Consider the following 19,724-nt stretch of genomic DNA (forward strand, 5'->3'; position numbering starts at 1 on the left):
GGATTCATTCATATTATACACCTATGTATTTCATAGACCGTCCATAGGGATTCATTTATATTATACACCTATATGTTTCATAGACCGTCCATAGTGATTCATTCATATTATACACCTATGCGTTTCATAGACCGTCCATAGGGATCCATTCATATTATACACCTATGTGTTTCATAGACCGTCCATAGGATTCACATATTATACCATCATACACATGGCCCTATTTACACTCAAGTGACATGATTAATATTACCGTTAAGGTCGTAAGTTCCTAGATCATTGGAATACTTCATGGTCATGCTCATCATGCATAAACATAGCTTATTACATTAACACATGCATGGCATATCACTAAGTAGATTTCAATGGTGCCTGGACCCTATTTCTTTTCTTAAGGTTCATCATCACTTAGTATAGGACATCTCTTTTCCACCTCATTATATACCTCCTTATCATCTTAAGATCACTAGCTAAGTTCATGATTCTCAGTATCACGACCCGAAATCCTAACCGTCGTGATGGCGCCTATCTCAATACTAGGAAAGCCGACAACATCAATAACCCATAATTTCTTTTAAATACGGAAAACATAATAATTTAAGTTTAAGATAAAATTCCATAAATTCTGGATATAAATACACTCCCAAAAACCCGGTGTCACTAAGTGCATGAGCATCTACACATTACAAGTATGGAAAACACGGTCTATAATAGTCTGAGATCAAATACAATAAACAAGAAGATATGGAAGGAGAGACAAGGTCTGCGAAACACGGCAGCTACCTCTGAATCTCCGAAAAATCAACCGTGCAAAAGAATCAACACCCACTGTGTCTGGGATCACTTGGATCTACACACGAAGTGCAGAGTGTAGTATGAGTACAACTAACTCAGTAAGTAACAATAATAAATAAGAACTGAGAGGATTGACGAGCTTCACAACTAAGTCCAAATACAGTAATTTTTTTAAAAAAAGGGTAGGCATGCTCTCATGTTCAACATTTAAAATTCCACAGTAATTTCATATCAACTTTGACTAAAACAAAAGATAATGTCTTTCAGAAATTTCCAAAACAGTGATATATGATTACTGAAATGCAGCAATAATGAAATCAATGCATCCTTTCAGAGCAACAGTCACCCAGTCCTCCCATTCACTCTAACCTCATAGTCACTTTTTCCTCACAGTCATTCATTCCTCCCAATCACTCAGCACTCGCTCTCAGTAGGTACCTGCGCTCACTGGGGGTATATACAGACTCCGGAGGGGCTCCTTCAGCCCAAGCGCTATAACAAGCCAATCATGGCATATAACAATGAAACATGCTGCGACGTGCAGCCCGATCCCATAAATATCCTCACAATCAGGCCATCGACCTCACTCAGTCATCAACCTCTCCAGTCTCTCGGGCTCTCAGAAATCGTGATAAGTGACCCAAACAGAAATGATATGATGCATCAATAATAAACAATAGAGACTGAGATGAAATGTATGAATAAATTTGTGACTGAGTACAAAACAATAATTTAGCAAATAATTCCACAAGTACATGACCTATGTGGGTCCCAACAGTGTAAACACATTGTTTAAACATGATTTATAGTTTGATTTCTCTAATGCGTGAAAAATGTACGGATATCAACAGATTATTCAACTACATAGTTCCATGGAATTGACCAAGTCACAATTTCTACGGTGCACCCCCGTCACCTAGCATGTGCTTCACCTCAAAACCAATCACATAACATATAATCCAGGGTTTCATACCCTCAGGACCAAATTTAGAACTATTACTTACCTCAAACCGTATAATTCTTTATTCTACAATGCCTTTGTCTCACGAATCGGCCTCCAAATGCCTCGAATCTACCCACAAATAATGTGATTCAGTCAATAAAAATTATAGAAATTAATTCCATATGAAAATATAAATTTTCCATAAAAATCTGAAATTTCATCCAAAAATCGCCCGTGGAGCCCACGTCTCGAAATCGGATAAAAGTTATCAAATCCGAAAGCCCATTCAACCACGAGTCTAACCATATCAATTTTACCAAAATTCGGCCTCAACTCGACCTTCAAATCCTCAAATCTTATTTTCAAATCTCTAGGTTCAAATCCTAGATTTACACCTCAAAAATATGTAATCTAGTCAGATTATTTGATGATAATTCAATATTAAGGAGTAAAAATGATCAAAAGGACTTACCTCAAGTTTTTCCGTGAATTCTCGCTCAAAAATCGCCTCTCCCATTTTGGAAATGTCAAAAATGGCAAAAATTCTCGAACCCTTTTGTTTTTGTTCTGACCAGGGATTTTCGCACCTGCGACCAGCTTAGCCGCACCTGCGGTCTCGTAGGTGCGAGATTTTTCTTCGCTCCTGCAGTGACCATCGCACCTACGGACAAGGAGTGTGCTTCTGCGGACTCGCTTATGCGGTCCAAGGTTGCTCCCACTCACTCCGTATCTGCGGAGCCTGGCTCGCAGATGCGGAATTTTTCACACATCTGCGACGCAGCCCAGGCCAAGCCCAAATCCACTTCTGCGCATTGCCAACCGCACTTGCGGTAGTGCACCTGCGAGGATAGTTCCGCAGGTGCGATTGCACCAGAAGGCAGAAACTTCCAGATTTCTTCTAAGTCTGAATTTGATCCGTTAACCATCCGAAACTCACCCGAGGCCCTCGGGACCTCAACCAAACACACAAACAAGTCCTAAAACATCATACAAACTTAGTCTAAACCTCAAATCACATCAAACAATGCTAAAATCACCAATCACACCCCAATTCAAGCTTAACGAAAACTAACAAATTCCAACTTCTACACTCGATGCCGAAACCTATCAATTCAATTCTGATTGACCTCAAATTTTGCACACAAGTCATAAATGACATAACAAAGGTATTTTAATTTTCAGAATCAGACTCTGTCCCCGATATCAAAAAGTCAACTCCCCGGTCAAACTTCCAAACTTAAATTTTTATTTTAGCCATTTCAAGCCTAATTTAGCTACGAGCTTCCCAATAATTTTTCGGACACACTCCTAAGTCCAAAATTACCATACGGAGCTATTGGAATCATCAAAACTCGATTCCGGTTTCATTTATACATAAGTCGACATCCGGACACTATTTTTACTTAAGCTTTAAACCTTGGAACTAAGTGTTCCCATTAATTCCAAAACCTCATCGGACCCGAACCGATCGCCCCGGCGAGTCACATAATAACTGTAAAACATAAATTGAGTAGTAAATGGGGGGACGAGGTTGTAATACTTAAAACAACCGGTCGGGTCATTACATTCTCCCTTTCTTAAACAAACATTCATCCTCTAACGGGTTTAGAATTATACATGGAGTCTCAAATAGGTGTGGATATTTGCTCTGCATCTCCCGCTCAGTATCCCAAATAGCTTCTCCGACTGGTTGGCCTCTCCACTGCACTTTCACTGAAGCTATGTTCTTTGATCTCAACTTTCGAACCTGCCGGTCTAAAATGGCCACCGACTCCACATCATAAGTTAAATTACCATCCAACTGCACTGTGCTGAAATCCAAAACATGCGACGGATCCCCGACATACTTCTGGAGCATAGATATATGAAATACTGGATGAAAACTTGATAGACTAGGTGGCAAAGCAAGTTCATAAGCTATCTCTCCAATCTTCATAAGTATCTCAAAAGGCCCAATATACCGAGGGCTCAACTTGCCCTTCTTCCCGAACCTCAACACACTCTTCATGGGTGAAATCTTGAGCAGAACCTTCTCCCCAACCATGTAAGCAACATCACGGACCTTCCGGTTGGCATAACTCTTCTGTCTAGACTGCACCGTGCGAAGCCGCTCCTGAATCAATTTAACCTTCTCCAAAGCATCCTGAACAAAATCAGCACCCAATTGCCTAGTCTCACCCGGATCAAACCAATCGATCGGAGACCGGAACCGTCTCCTATACAAAGCCTCATACGGAGCCATCTGAATGCTCGACTGATAGCTGTTATTGTAAGCAAACTCTGCCAGTGGCAGAAATTGATCCTAATAACCCCTGAAATCTATAACATAAGTTTGTATCATATCTTTCAATATTTAAATAGTGCGCTCAGACTGTCCGTTCATCTGAGGGTGAAATAATGTACTCAGTTGAACCTGTGTACCTAATTCTTGTTGTACTGCGCTCCAAAACTGTGATGTAAACTGCGTACCTTGATCTGAAATGATAGACACCGACACATCGTGTAGGCGAACAATCTCGCGGATATAAATCTCAGCCAACCACTCCGAAGAATAATTAGTACCAACTGGAATAAAATGCGTGGATTTGGTCAACCGATCTACAATCGCCCAAACAACATCAAATTTTCTCAAGGTCCGTGGGAGCCCAACTACGAAATCCATGGTAATACGCTCCCATTTCCATTATGGAATTTCAAGTCTCTGAAGTAATCCGCCCGGTCTATGATGCTCGTACTTCACTTGTTGACAATTTAAACATCGAGCTACAAACCCAACTATATCTTTCTTCATTCGCCTCCACCAATAGTGCTGCCTCAAATCCTAATACATCTTCGCGACACCTAGATGAATGGAGTATCACGAACGGTGAGCTTTCTGGAGAATCAACTAACGCAAACCATCTACATTAGGCACACATAGCCTGCCCTGCATCTATAATACACCGTCATCTCCAATAGTGACTTCCTTGGCATCACTGTGCTGAACCGTGTCCTTAAGGACATGCAGATGAGGGTCATCATAATGATGTTCTCCGATACGATCATAAAGAGAAGACTGAGAAACCACATTGGCCAAAGCTCGACTCGACTCAGAAATATCCAATCTGAAAAACCGGTTGGCCAAGGCCTGAACATCCAAGTTTAAAGGCCTCTCTTCTACCGGTAAGTATACTAAGCTGCCCAAACTCTCTGCCTTACGACTCAAGGCATCGGCCACCACATCGGCCTTTCCGGGATGATGGAGAATAGTGATGTCATAATCCAACCACCTCCGTTGCCGCAAATTAAGATCCTTCTATTTAAATAGATATTGTAGACTCCGGTGATCGGTATAAACCTCACAATGGATACCGTACAAATAATGCCACCAAATCTTCAAGGCGTGAACAATAGCTATTAACTTAAGGTCGTGGACTGGATAATTCTTCTTATGTACCTTTAACTGTCTGGACGCATAGACAATCACTCAACCGTCTTGCATCAGCACTGCACCGAGACCAATACACGACGCGTCACAATACACAGTATAAGACCCTGAACCTACAGACAACATTAATACTGGGGTTGTAGTCAAAGTCATCTCGAGCTTCTGAAAGCTCTCTTCACACTCATCCGACCACCTGAACGGATCACCTTTTTGGGTCAATTTAGTTAGAGGCGATGCAATAGACGAGAAACCCTCCACAAAGCGACGATAATAATCGGCCAAGCTGAGAAAACTCTGAATCTCAGTAGCTGAAGATGGCTTGGGCCAACTTTGGACTGCCTCTATTTTCTTCGGATCCAACTTAATTCCTTAACTGGACACTATGTGCCCCAAGAATGCCACCGAACTGAGCCAGAACTCACACTTAGAAAATTTGGCATAAATTTTCTCCTATCTCAACCTCTGTAGTAAAATACCCAAGTGTTGTGCATGTTCCTCCTAGCTACGTGAGTACACCAGGATATCATCAATAAATACCACTACAAATGAGTCAAGATACGACTGGAATATGCTATTCATCAAGTGCATAAATGTTGTTGGGGCGTTAGTCAGCCCAAAAGACATCATGAGAAATTCATAGTGACCATAACGGGTCCTGAATGTCATCTTTAGAATATCCAAATCCCGAATTTTTAACTGGTGATACCCCGATCGCAAATCAATTTTGGAGAATACCCTCGCTCCCTGAAGTTGGTCAAATAAATCATCAATACACGGCGAAAGGATATTTGCTCTTGATTGTAATTTTTTTCAATTGTCTGTAATCAATGCACATCCGCATACTTTCTTTTTCACAAACAAAACCGGTGCACCCCAAGGTGACACACTAGGCCTAATAAACCCTTATCAAGGAGTTCCTGAAGTTGCTATTTCAATTCTTTCAATTCAGCTGGTGCCATACGATACAGAGGAATAGAAATGGGCTGAGTGCCCAACACCAAGTAAAAATCAAAATCAATATCCCTGTCGGATGGCATACCCGCCAGGTTTGCAGGAAATACATTCGAAAAGTCTCGCACGACCGGTACTGAATCAATAGTAGGAGTATTTGCATCAACATCTCTCATAAATGCCAAATATGACAAACACCCCTTCCCAAACATACGTTGGGCCTTCAAATAAGAGATTACCCTGCTGGGAACATAATCTAGCGAACCTCTTCATTCGACCTTCGGCAACCCTGCATTGCTAATGTCACGGTTTTTGCGTGACAATTCAGAATAACATAACATGGAGACAACCAATCCATACCCAGAATTACATCGAAATCAACCATACTGAGCAATAAAAGATCAACTCTAGTCTCCAGCCCCCCAATAGTTACCGCACACGACCGATACATACGGTCCACAGTAATAGTATCTCCCATTGCATAGATATACGAACAGGTGAAACTAAGGACTCACAGGGAATATCCATATAATGAGCAAAATATGATGATACATACGAATAAATGGAATTAAGGTAAAGTAATATAGAAGCCTTCCTGTGGCAAACTGAAACAGTACATGTGATCACTGCATCTGAAGCAATAGCATCTGGCCTGACAGAAAAAGCATAGAATTGGGACTAACCGCCACCTGATCGGCCTCTCCCTCTTGGGAGACCCCTAGCTGACTGAGCCCCACCCCGAGCTGGATGGGCGGGTGGCGAAGTAGCTGGTGCTGAAGTCGTAGTCTTACTCCTCTGTTGCATTGGACCTCCCGGGCGATGAGAACACTGTATCCATATATGCCCAAATTCCCCGCACTCAAAGTAGCTCCCCAGTACTAGTAGTGGTGCGGACTGAATCGGGCCACGAGAACCAGAATAACTGCTAGAAGCACCCGGTACAAATAAACCCTGAACTGAAGGGGCACGTGACGAACTCTAGGCTGGAAGGGCACCGAGAGATGGATGACCCTGATGAGAGATGTATGAACCATGGTTGGATGATGCACCATGGTGAACTGGACGACCCGTCTGAGCGTGCCTGTAAGGATGACCCTTGCCGCGGTAAACCTGACCCCCTGAAGGAACACCGCTGAAATCACTTGCTCCACGAAGCCTCTTGGCCTCCCTCTCACCACGTTCCTGACTACAGACTACCTCTATCTGCCGAGTAATGTCTACTACCTCATCAAAAGTAGCACCAGATACCCTCTCCCTAGTCATAAGTAACCGAACCTGATATGTGAGTCCATCAATGAACCTTTTAATCCTCTTCCTATCAGTGGGTACCAACCAGACTGCGTGACGAGCCAACTCAGAAAATCTCATCTCGTACCGGGTCACAAACATGCCATCATACCGAAGCTACTCAAACTATCTGTGCAGCTCCTCCCTACGAGACTTCGGCACAAACTTCTCCAAAAAGAGAACGGAGAACTCCTGCCATGTAAGTGGTGCCATACCGATCGGCCTGCGCATCTCATAAGCCTCCCGCCATCTGAAGGCAGCCCCAGAAAACTGAAAAGTAGTGAACGAGACCCCACTTACCTCCAGAATACCCATTGTTCGAAGCATCCGTTGGCACTTATCCAGAAAACCTTGAGCATCCTCTGACTCAGCACCACTAAATGATGGAGGTCGAAGCCTCCCAAATCTCTCAAGTCTTTTTTGCTCATCGTCTGCCATAATGGGGACTACCGGGGCTTGAGCAGCTGCAGCCGGCTAGGCTGGTAATGCCCTCGGTATCTAAAGTCCCTGCACTACCTGCTCTGGAGTACGGGCAACAGGGGTGTGAGTACCTCTCCCATCCTGAGAAGTGGCCGGTGCGGCCTGAGCCGAAACCACCTGAGCAAGGCCAGTGCAAACTGTCAATATCTGTGCTAGAGCCTCCTGAAAGCCTGGAATCACAATAGGTGCAGCTGGTTCCTGAGCTGGTCTCGCCGGCTCAACTATATCTGGAATATGCTCCTGAGTTGGAGCAACTGGTGTGTGTTACATATGCTTCTCCAACTGCTGTACGAGCTACACCTCGACCTCTACCTCGGCCCCGACCTCTAGTGACACTGGTGGCTGACCGTCCAATCCTGTAGTGCATGTCCTCGCCATCTGTGAGAGAATAGAATAACAAAAATTTAGTTTCCGGAATCAGCAAATTCACACAACAGAATACAAGAAGGTTAAATTTTCCTAAGGGTTCAGCAGCCTCTCGAAGATAAATACAGACTTCTCCGTACCGATCCGCAAGACTCTACTAAATCTGCTCATGACTCATGAGACCTATGTAACTTGTCACGACCCGAAATCCTAACTGTCGTGATGGTGCCTATCTCAATACTAGGCAAGCCGACAACATCAATAACCCACAATTTCATTTAAATACGGAAAACATAATAATTTAAGTTTAAGAGAAAATCCCACAAATATTGGATATAAATACACTCCCAAAACTCGATGTCACTGAGTGCATGAGCATCTATACATTACAAGTCTGGAAAATACGGTCTATAATAGTCTGAGACCAAATACAGTAAATAAGGAGATAGCGAAAGAGAGACAATGTCTGCGAAACACGACAGCTACCTCTGAATCTCCGAAAAATCAACTGTGTGAAAGAATCAACACCCACTATGTCTAGGATCACCTGGATCTGCATACGAAGTGCATGGTGTAGTATGAGTACAACAACTCAGTAAGTAATAATAATAAATAAGAACTGGGAGGATTGACGAGCTTCACAACTAAGTCCAAATATAGTAGTTTTTAACACAAAAAGGGTAGGCATGCTCTCATGTTCAACATTTAAAATTCCACAGTAATTTCATATCAACTTCGACTAAAACAAAAGATAATGTCTTTCAGAAATTTCCAAAATAGTGATATATGACAACTGAAATGCAGCAATAATGAAATCAATGCATCCTTTCAGAGCAACCATCACTCAGTCCTCCCATTCACTCCAACCTCACAGTCACTCTTTCCTCACAGTCACTTATTCCTCTCAATCACTCATCACTCGGCACTCGCACTCAGTAGGTACCTGCACTCACTGGGGGTGTGTATAGACTCCGGAGGGGCTCCTTCAGCCCAAGTGCTATAACAAGCCAATCATGGCATATAACAATGAAACATGTTGCGACGTGCAATCCGATCCCATAAATATCCTCACAATCAGGCCCTCGGCCTCACTCAGTCATCAACCTATCCAGACTCGGGCTCTCAGAAATCATGATAGGCAGCCCAAACAGAAATGATATGATGCATCAATAATGAACAATAGAGACTGAGATGAAATGTGCGAATAAAACTGTGACTGAGTGTAAAACAACAATTTAGTAGATAATTCCACAAGTACATGACCTCTGTGGGTCTCAACAGTGTAAAAACATGGTTTAAACATGATTTATTGTTCGATTTCTCTAATACATGAAAAATGTACGGATATCAACAGATTATTCAACTAAACAGTTCCATGGAATTGACCAAGTCACAATTCTTATGGTGCACGCCCACATGCCCGGCACCTAACATGTGCGTCACCTCAAAACCAATCACATAACACATAATTTGGGGTTTCATACCCTTAGGACCAAATTTAGAATTGTTACTTACCTCAAACCGTATAATTCTTTATTCTGCAAAGCCTTTGCCTGGCGAATCGGCCTCCAAATGCCTCGAATCTAGCCACAAATAATTTGATTCAGTCAATAAAAATTATAGAAATTAATTCCATATGAAAATATAAATTTTCCATAAAAACCAAAATTTCATCCAAAACTCACTCGTGGGGTCCACGTTTCGGAACCCGACAAAAGTTTTAAAATCCGAAAGTGTCACAACCCAATTTCCCCTCCGTATGACGTCGTGACGACTCCTAGTCTCTATGACTAGGTAAGCCTAACATTTTGCGGAATAAATGAAATAAAAACATAAATTTAACAACTAACTGTAGCAATAACACTATAACTGAGTACCATACCAATTGGCATATAAAATAACCAACTCCTCAATATACTACACAACATTCCCAAAGCCCGGAACATTCGCGAATCATAAACCACAGGAAGAAAATCTAGTGTTTCTATACATCAGAGTCTATCAAAAGAAAATACAAAAGATAATGGACATGGGGAAGAGTAGAAGGGGACTCTGAGGTCTGCGGACGCGGCAAATATACCTTGAAGTCTCCAAAGCTGTCCCAGCTCACTGATAGTGCAGCTGATAAGGAGTACCTGGATCTGCACACGAAAGATATGTGCAGAAGAGTAGCATGAGTACACCACAATCGGTACCCAGTAAGTGCCAAGCCTAACCTCGGTCGAGTAGTGACGAGGTCAGGTCAGGGACCTACTAGTATATATATAATAACACAAGATAGAATGAAATACCGCAATAAAATAAAGACTGAAATTTAACAAGAATGAAATCATAGAAGACAACAGCTCAGTACACAGAGATAACAACATGGGATTTTCCGAGATATCGCATCGTAGTCCCAACGTAAATGTGCAGAACAATGGGATCCAGTACAGGGGGATCTCCCGGAATACCATTCCGTAGTCCCAAAGTATAATGCAGCCAAACAATACAATTCAATAGTTACGGCACAAAACTTTACAGTTCAACCTAAGTACCAGTTAAGGAAAGATATGCAAATTCACTAAACATGTTGCACGTAGTTCAAGTAAATAATTAAGGCAAGTAGGCATGCTATTCTAGTCTAGCCGGATACCACACATGCTGATGGAACTCAAATAAGAAGGAAATGAGGTTATTACATAGTAGACAAATTGGGTTTTTACACAATTAGCCTGTGTACGTACTCGTCACCTCACGTACACGGCGCTCATATATAAAAAATAGTACAAATCCTACGGGGAGTTCCCCCATACAAAGTTAGGCAAGCCACTTACCTCGAACCAAGCTCAATCAATCGGTAAGAATGACTTTTCCACAAATATCCGACTCTGAATGGCTCGAATCTAGCCAAAATAATTTGATACAGTCAACAAAAATTATAGGAATCAATTTCATAAAAAAATACTACATTTTTAATAAAAGTCCGAAATTAACTCAAAAATTGTCAGTGGGGCCCACATCTCGAAATCCGGCGAAACTCACAAAATCCGACAACCCATTCACTTACGAGTCCAACCATACCAGTTTCACTCAAATCCGACTCTGAATCGACATCGAAATCTCAAAAATTCATTTCTATGAATTTTCTAAATTTTTCCCAAATTTCAATCTCAAAACACTAATTAAATGGTGAAAACAAATGATGGATTCGGGTAATCTAACCATAATTGAGTTAAGAACACTTACCCCGATGATTTCTCTGAAAATCTCCCAAAAACTGCCTCTCTCCAAGCTCCAATTCGGCAACAATGGCACAGGGGACAAAGTCCCCTGTTTTATAATTCTGTCCTGGCAGCCCTCAGTCCTGCCTCGATCCTGGCCCTCGATCAAGGCTTCAATCATGGCTTCAATCCTGGGCCTCGATCCTGACCTTCGATCCTAGGCATCGATCATGGCTTTGATCCTGCCCCTCGATCCTGGCCTTCGATCATGGCCCTCGATTCTGGCCTTCGATCATGGCCCTCGATCTTGAGCCTTCGATCCTGAGCCTCGATCATGGATTAGATCCTAGCCCTCGACCCTGGGCTCGATTTCTGGGATTCGATCCTGGGCTCGATTTTTCTGGGCTCAATTTCTCCATTTCCAGCAAAAGAAAATTACAGCAGCTTTTGCAACAACTGTTTAAGTTCAATTGATCCGTTAACCATTCGAAACTTACCCGAGGCCCTCGAGACTTCAACCAAAAACACCAACAAGTCCTAAAACATCATACGAACTTATTTGATACCTCAAATCACATCAAACAACGCTAAAATCATAATTCACACCCAAGTTCAAGCTTAATGAAACTTAAGAATTTCCAACTTCTACATTCGATGTCGAAACCTATCAAATCAATCCCGATTGACCTCAAATTTTGCACACAAGGCATAAATGACATAACGGAGCTATAGAAATTTCCGAAACTGGATTCCGACCCCGATGTCAAAAAGTCAACTCCCCAATCAAACTTCCAAACTTAAATTCCTATTTTAGCCATTTCAAGCCTATTTGAGCTACAAACCTCCAAAACACAATCCGGACACGCCCCTAAGCCCAAAATCACCTAACAGAACCGACATAATTCTATTCCGGAGTCGTCTTCACACAGTTCCGACTACGGTCCAAATCCTAAGGTTTAAACCTCTATTTAGGGACTAAGTATCCCAAAATACTCCAAAAATCAAAACGAAACCTCCCGTCAAGTCACAATAGAAGGAATAGATATGGGAGAAGTAGTAAATAGGGGATCAAGTCTATTACTCTCAAAACGACCGACCGGGTCGTTACATCCCCCCCTCTTAAAACAATCATTCATCCTCGAACGAGCATGAAGACATACCTGAAGTGGTGAAAAGATGAGAATAACGGCTGCGGATATCCTGCTTAGTCTCCCAAGTCACCTCCTCGACCGGATGACCTCTCCACTGAACCTTCACAGAAGCAATGTCCTTTGCCCTTAACTTTTGAACATGCCTGTCCAAAATAGCCATTGGTTCCTCAACATAAGATTGATCCTTGTTCAACTGAACTGAACTGAAGTCTAACACATGAGACGGATCGCCGTGATACTTCCAGAGCATGGAAACATGGAACACTGGATGAACTGTAGAGAGACTAGGTGGTAGTGCAAGTCTATAAGCCACCTTCCCAACTCTCTCAAGAATCTCAGAAGGCCCAATATACCTAGGGATCAACTTGCCCTTATTCCCGAACCTCATAACACCCTTCACAGGCGAAACCTGGAGCAAGACCCGCTCACCAACCATGAATGCAACATTGCAAACCTTCTGGTCCGCATAACTCTTCTGTCTGGACTGGGCTGTATGAAGTCTATCCTGAATCACCTTAACCTTCTCCAAGGCATCCTGAACCAAGTCTGTACCCAATAGCCTAGCCTAGCTTTGCCCGGTTCGAACCAACCCACTGGAGACCGACACCGCCTACCATACAAGGCCTTATACAGAGCCATATGAATGCTCGACTGGTAGATATTGTTATAGGCAAACTCTGCAAGTGGTAAGAACTGATCCCAAGCACCCCTAAAATCTATCACACATGCACGGAGCATATCCTCCAATATCTGAATAGTGCGCTCAGACTGTCCATCCGTATGAGGGTGAAATGATGCGCTTAACTCAACCCAAGTACCCAATTCATGTTGTACAACTCTCCAGAACCGTGATGTAAATTACGTACCTCGGTCAAAGATGATGGATACCAGTACACCATGAAGTCTGACGATCTCGCGGACATAAATACGAGCCAACTGCTTGGAAGAATAGGTAGTCATCACAGAAATGAAATGAGCTGACTTGGTCAGCCTTTCCACAATCACCCAAACTGCATGAAACTTCTGCTGAGTCCGTGGGAGTCCAACAACGAAATCCATAGTGATTCACTCCTATTTCCACTCCGGAATCTCTAACTTCTGAAGTAACCCACATGGCCGCTGATGCTCATACTTCACTTGATGGCAATTTAGACATCGGGCCACATACTCTACTATGTTCTTTTTCATCCTCCTCCACCAGTAATGTTATCTCAAGTCCTGATACATCTTTGCGGCACCCGGATGAATAGAGTACCGCGAACTGTGAGCCTCTTGGAGAATCAACTCACGTAAACCATCTACATTGGGCTTACATAGCCTGCCCTGCATCCTCAATGCACCATCATCTCTAATAGTGACATATCTAGCATTACCTCGCTGAACCCTATCCTGAAGGACGAGTAGATGGGGGTCATCATACTGGCGCTCCCTAATACGATCATAAAGAGAAAACCGAGAGACCACACAAGCTAATACTCGACTCGGCTCAGAAATATCCAATCTTACAAACTGGCTGGCTAAGGCCTGAACATCCAACACCAATGGCCTCTCTGCTACTGGTAGATATGCTAAACTCCCCAAACTCTCCGCCTTACGACTCAAGGCATCGGCCACCACATTGGCCTTCTCAGGATGATAGAGAATGGTGATATCATAATCCTTAAGTAACTCCAACCACCTCCTCTAACGCAAATTAAGATCCTTCTGCTTGAACAAATGCTGCAAACTCCGGTGATCGGTGTAAATCTCACAAGGAACACCGTACAAATAATGCCGCCAAATCTTCAAGGCATGAAAAATAGTTGCTAACTCAAAGTCGTGGACAAGATTGTTCTTTTTATGCACATTCAGCTATCTGGACGCGTAGACAATCACCCTACCGTCCTGCATCAACACTGCACTGAGACCAATCCGCGATGCATCACAATATACAGTATAAGACCCCGAACCTGTAGGCAATACCAATAATGTGGCTGTAGACAAAGTTGTCTTGAGCTTCTGAAAGCTCTCCTCACATTCCTCTGTCCACCTGGAGGGAGCATCCTTCTGGGTCAGCCTGGTCATAAGAGTTGTAATAGATGAGAAACACTCTACAAATCGACAGTAATACCCTGTCAAACCAAGAAAACTCCGGATCTCTGTAGTTGAGGACGGTCTGGGCTCACTCTGCACTAATTCAATCTTCTTTGGATCCACTTGGATCCCCTCACTCATTACTATATGACCTAAGAATGTCACTGAGTCTAGCCAAAACTCACACTTTGAAAAAGTTGCATATAACTTCTTTTCCCATAAAGTCTGAAGCGCAGTCCTCAGGTACTGCTCATGATTCTATCGATTCCGGGAGTACACCAGAATGTCGTCAATAAACACAATGAAGAATGAGTCAAGATAAGGCCGGAACACACTGTGTATCAAGTGCATAAAAGCTGCCGGGGCATTGGTCAGTCCAAAAGACATAACAAGAAACTCATAGTGACCATTTCGAGTCTTAAAAGCAGTCTTCAGGATATCTGGCTCCCGAATCTTCAACTGATGATAACCTGAACGCAAGTCAATCTTGGAAAATACTCTAGCACCCTGTAACTGATTAAATAGTCATCAATACGAGGCAAAAGATACCAGTTCTTCATTGTGACTTTGTTCAACTAGCGGTAATCAATACACATCCGCATAGAACCATCCTTCTTCTTCACAAATAAGATAGGAGCACCCCAAGGTGACACACTGGGCCGAATGAAGCCCTTATCAAGAACTATTGTAACTGATCCGTCAACTCCTTCAATAGAGGAGGAGCCATAAGATATGGAGGAATAGAGATGTGTTGAGTGCCTAGCAACAAATCAATGCCAAAATCAATATCTCTGTCGGGCAGCATGCCTGAAAGATCAGCTGGAAACACATCTGGAAAGTCTCTCACTACTATAACTGACTCAACTATAGGGGTATCAATACTGACATCTCTCACATAAGCTAGATATGCGTCACACCCCTTCTCAACCATTCGTTGAGCTTTAAGAAATGAAATAACTCTGCTGGGAGTATACTCTAAGGTACCTCTCCACTCTAATCGTGGTAAACCTGGCAAAGCCAACGTCACAGTCTTAGCGTGACAATCAAGAATAGCATAATGAGGCGACAACCAGTCCATGCCCAAGATAACATCAAAATCTACCATGCTGAGCAATAATATTGGATGGCTAGCAAATTATTACATTTATAATTCGATAACCATTAAGCCGCACAAGTTTCTTAAAGTACAAGAGGGGGTGAATTGTCGATTTTTATTTTCTGTATTCAAAGTAGTTGACTAGTTTATCAATTAGTCGACTAGAGATAAGAACAAAATAGTAATAATACAGAAATAAAGTGCAAGAATTAAAGATACCAGGGTTTTTATACTGGTTTGGATTCAATGTGAATCCTACGTCCAGTCCCCTTGGGTTGCAAGGATGTTCTCTTTCAGTATTTGAAGTTTCTCAATTACAAGATGGTTGATGTAGCTTTACACCAACAACTTAGTCTCTATGTCACTTCTTTTTTCTTGATACTATGCCTCACCAATGTTTATCTCCTTTTCTCCTCTCACTAATTACATAGCAAATCTAAAGAGAACTACAATGCTTGTTTGGAGTAGAATAAATGGAGTGATAATGGTTCGTTCAAAGTATATCTGTTTCAAGCATGGAACAGATGTATATATACTTCGTGAGGCCTTCTTGACACTTGATTGACGTGAATCTTGAGAGATTACAAGCCCAAGTGAGTTGACCTTGAAACAAATCATAAATTGATTCTTTCCAAGAATAAGGTCAAGTTCCCGTTGATCGTTCTTGACTTGTGACCTTGACAAGCTTTTCTTACACTGGGCAGATCTTTCCGTTACTTGAGTGACTGATGATAGATCCCCTAATTTCGGGCTTTGACAATCTCCAGTGTAAAGCTTTCTAATATTGTTCTCTATTGATTTGAGACCTTCTTATAATAGCTTCTGTCAATCATCTATCAAATCATTGATTGATTATTCTTCCAGATTTCCGTTGCTTCTTCCTTTTTTCATCTCTAATCATTGATGCTTCTGCTTCTAAAGTTCCCGTTGATAGATTGTTTCCTTAGTCCATACTTGAGTGATAAGGAATCTTGATTCCTTTATTTTATTCCTTGTGATCCTGTACCAAAGGTGATATTTTATTTTGTCATCATTAAAACTTATATTTAACAATCTCCCCCATTTTGATGATAAAAAAAAAAATATATATAAACAACAGTTTACTTCCCTGCTAGCTTGCCCTGCTGTAGTCGACCTATAAGTTGATTTCTATAGAGTGATAGTCGCCTCCTTCTCAAAAGGTGTCGCTGTAGTTGACTCCCCCTCAACAAGTGCTGCTATTTGCCCTGCATTATATAACTATCTTTTCTCCCCCTTTTGGCATCAGCAAAGAGGGGATATGCATATATACAATTTAAAATACGCAGAAACAAGCAATTTAGGCAATGATAGGCAACTATTGCAAATTATAGGCATGCAGAGTTTAGCAAAAGTAATGAAAATATCCAGCGATTGGTTATCCAGTCCAAAACATCAAAAGATTGTCTGAAACATCCACAACTAACGTCATAAGAAATAAGTGAGAGTGTTACAAATCGCCTCATTTAGACGCTCAAAGGTGGCATTTGCTGAAATTGTCACCCCATCAATCGTGTCATGTACTTCCTTGAAGGCTTTGACTGCGTTTTCTGCAAGTTTGATAATTTAGACCCTTATCTTTGAAATATCGGACCCAGTCTCTTTGGAGATGGCATGGATGTCCCCAATAATTGATTTAGTTGCAGCAAGAAGGTCCTTGATGATGGTCAGTTTGTTGTCAATAGCAGTCAATTTTTCTACAAAATTATGATCACTTACACTATGATGGGAAATAGAGGCTTTGATCTTTGAATCAGGCTGAACATTCTTGACTTCACCTAGGAACCCTTAACACACACATACCCCATACTGGCAAAGGCTCTAGAGTTGTAGAATTTTGAAACAGAAACAAAGGGGTATTCTAAAATAGAGATGTTGTGGGCTTCCAAAATGTGGGTGATAAACATACTATAGGGTAGACTGGTGGGTCATCAGCACTTTCAATCATGAAATTAATGACCCATGAGGACAGTTTAACCTTAAGCTTGGTCACTAGACAGTAAACAATAAAGGTGTCTCGTTGAGAGAAGGTGGAGAATGAGCCAGTGCGAGGAAGAAGGGTAGTTGCAACAATATGGGCCAGAACTCGGGTTTCGAAACTAACATCACTGGGACCTAACTGGTTAGGAAGGGAATCAGATGGACACTCAGTTATACAATGTTTTGCTTGATCAAAAGAAATTTCAAAATCTTCAGGCCAGGTATTTTTGAAAAGCATTAGAAAGCCATAGCACTTACACTTAAAAATTGAGTCAAACATGGCACAATCAATGACAATGTGTTTTCCTAGAACTAGGGATTTTAACTTATTAGGCTTGCTAGAATGAAGATTGGCATAGAACATCCTCACTAAAGGTTCATAAACTTTGGGAAGGGGTAAAGAGAGGAATTTAGACTATCCTTGAAAAATAAACAAATCCTTTCCCTTATAATTGAGGGCCTCCATGTCATCAAGATCGATTACTCTGCCGTGAGCAATGGGCTTGTCTTTGAGAGAAACAGAGGGATTCTTGGAGTGTTTGGCCATTGGAGAATCTTTGGAGTAGGGTTTCTGAGCGATAAGAACAATGAAGAAAAGAGGAGATAGTTAAAAATAAAAGATTTTGACGTTGAATACAAGAAAGGAAGGGGTGTTAGTGAAAGGACATGATGATTGATTTTCCTTTCTTGAAAGCTACGACTAATGGGAAAAGAGAGGAAAATCGGAGGCGCTTAATTAATGCATACATACAGAGAAAATAAAACTGAAAATATTAGACACACTGATAAGTGGGGATTTTGACTGCTTATTAGCGACTTTTACCTTTTGTTTTAGTCTAAAAGCATTGGATTGCATTCCCGAAACTAATAAAATGTGCAAAAATTGCAGGAATGCTGGAAGTTGGACTCCCGAGATGAAATCTGGCTCAAAGAGGAGAAGTCCAAGCACAAGGCAACAAAAGGGCACATAATCATACAAAGTGCGGTCCGCAGAAGAAATTGCGGACCGCAGAATTCCACCTGCGGCCGCAAACAAAGAAGCAAAATTCAGCAGATATTTATGCAAATTGTGGACCACACATGAGTTGTGCGGCCGCAAGAGCTGGGTTAGGACTCAACTTCAGAGAGTGTGCGAATTTCCAAGTCCCGAGTCCCTGAAAATTACAGACCGCACAAGAATTGTGCGGCCGCAGAAGAAGTTCCTTGCGGCCGTAGACATAAAAGTGCCCGCAGAAGACTGGTTAGCGACCACAGGCATAATCTGCGGACTGCAAAAATGTTGCCTCGCGGCCGCAACTCAGAATTGTGCTGCCACAGAATCTCAGTTCCTACAAGATGAATATATCCGCGGACCACACATGGAATTGTGCGGCCGCAGAACCTCTCGAGGGGTATTTTTGTCGGAGATTTTTAGACTTGTATAAATAGAAGAGTTTCACGAAATTAGGTTAAGTTTTGACATCAACAATTACTGTAGCCATTTTTCTTTGCCTCTTTTGGAAGTTTACTATATTTTGGTGTATTTTACAATAGATTTTATTATTTTAAGCTTACATTATGAGTTTAATTATCCTTTCTTCTTCTTCTTCTTCAAACCCAAGCATGAGTAGCTAGACTTTTACTAGGGTTGTGACCCAACCCTAGTGTGTTAACCTTATGGGTAATTAAATTAGTACTTGTTTATGATTGGAGGTTTGTTATTTAGCCTAGCTCATGCTTTAAATTGTGGAATTAATGGTTGCAAACATTAGTTCATGCCTATTTGACTTAGTCTCTACTTGATAAAGAGAGACTTAGTCTAGGAAAACTTAGCTAACAAGGAATTGGGTCAATTGAGAGATTGATTAACCCAATTAAAGGGTTCAACCTAGAGATAGTAATAACCCGACTTGAGCTTTTATCAATTGTTTTGTGTGATACCAATTTGGTCTTGAGAAAGCCAAATTAGAAAAAA

The sequence above is a fragment of the Nicotiana tomentosiformis genome, chromosome 3, assembly GCF_000390325.3.
Source record: "Nicotiana tomentosiformis chromosome 3, ASM39032v3, whole genome shotgun sequence".
NCBI classification, from domain to species: Eukaryota; Viridiplantae; Streptophyta; class Magnoliopsida; order Solanales; family Solanaceae; genus Nicotiana; species Nicotiana tomentosiformis.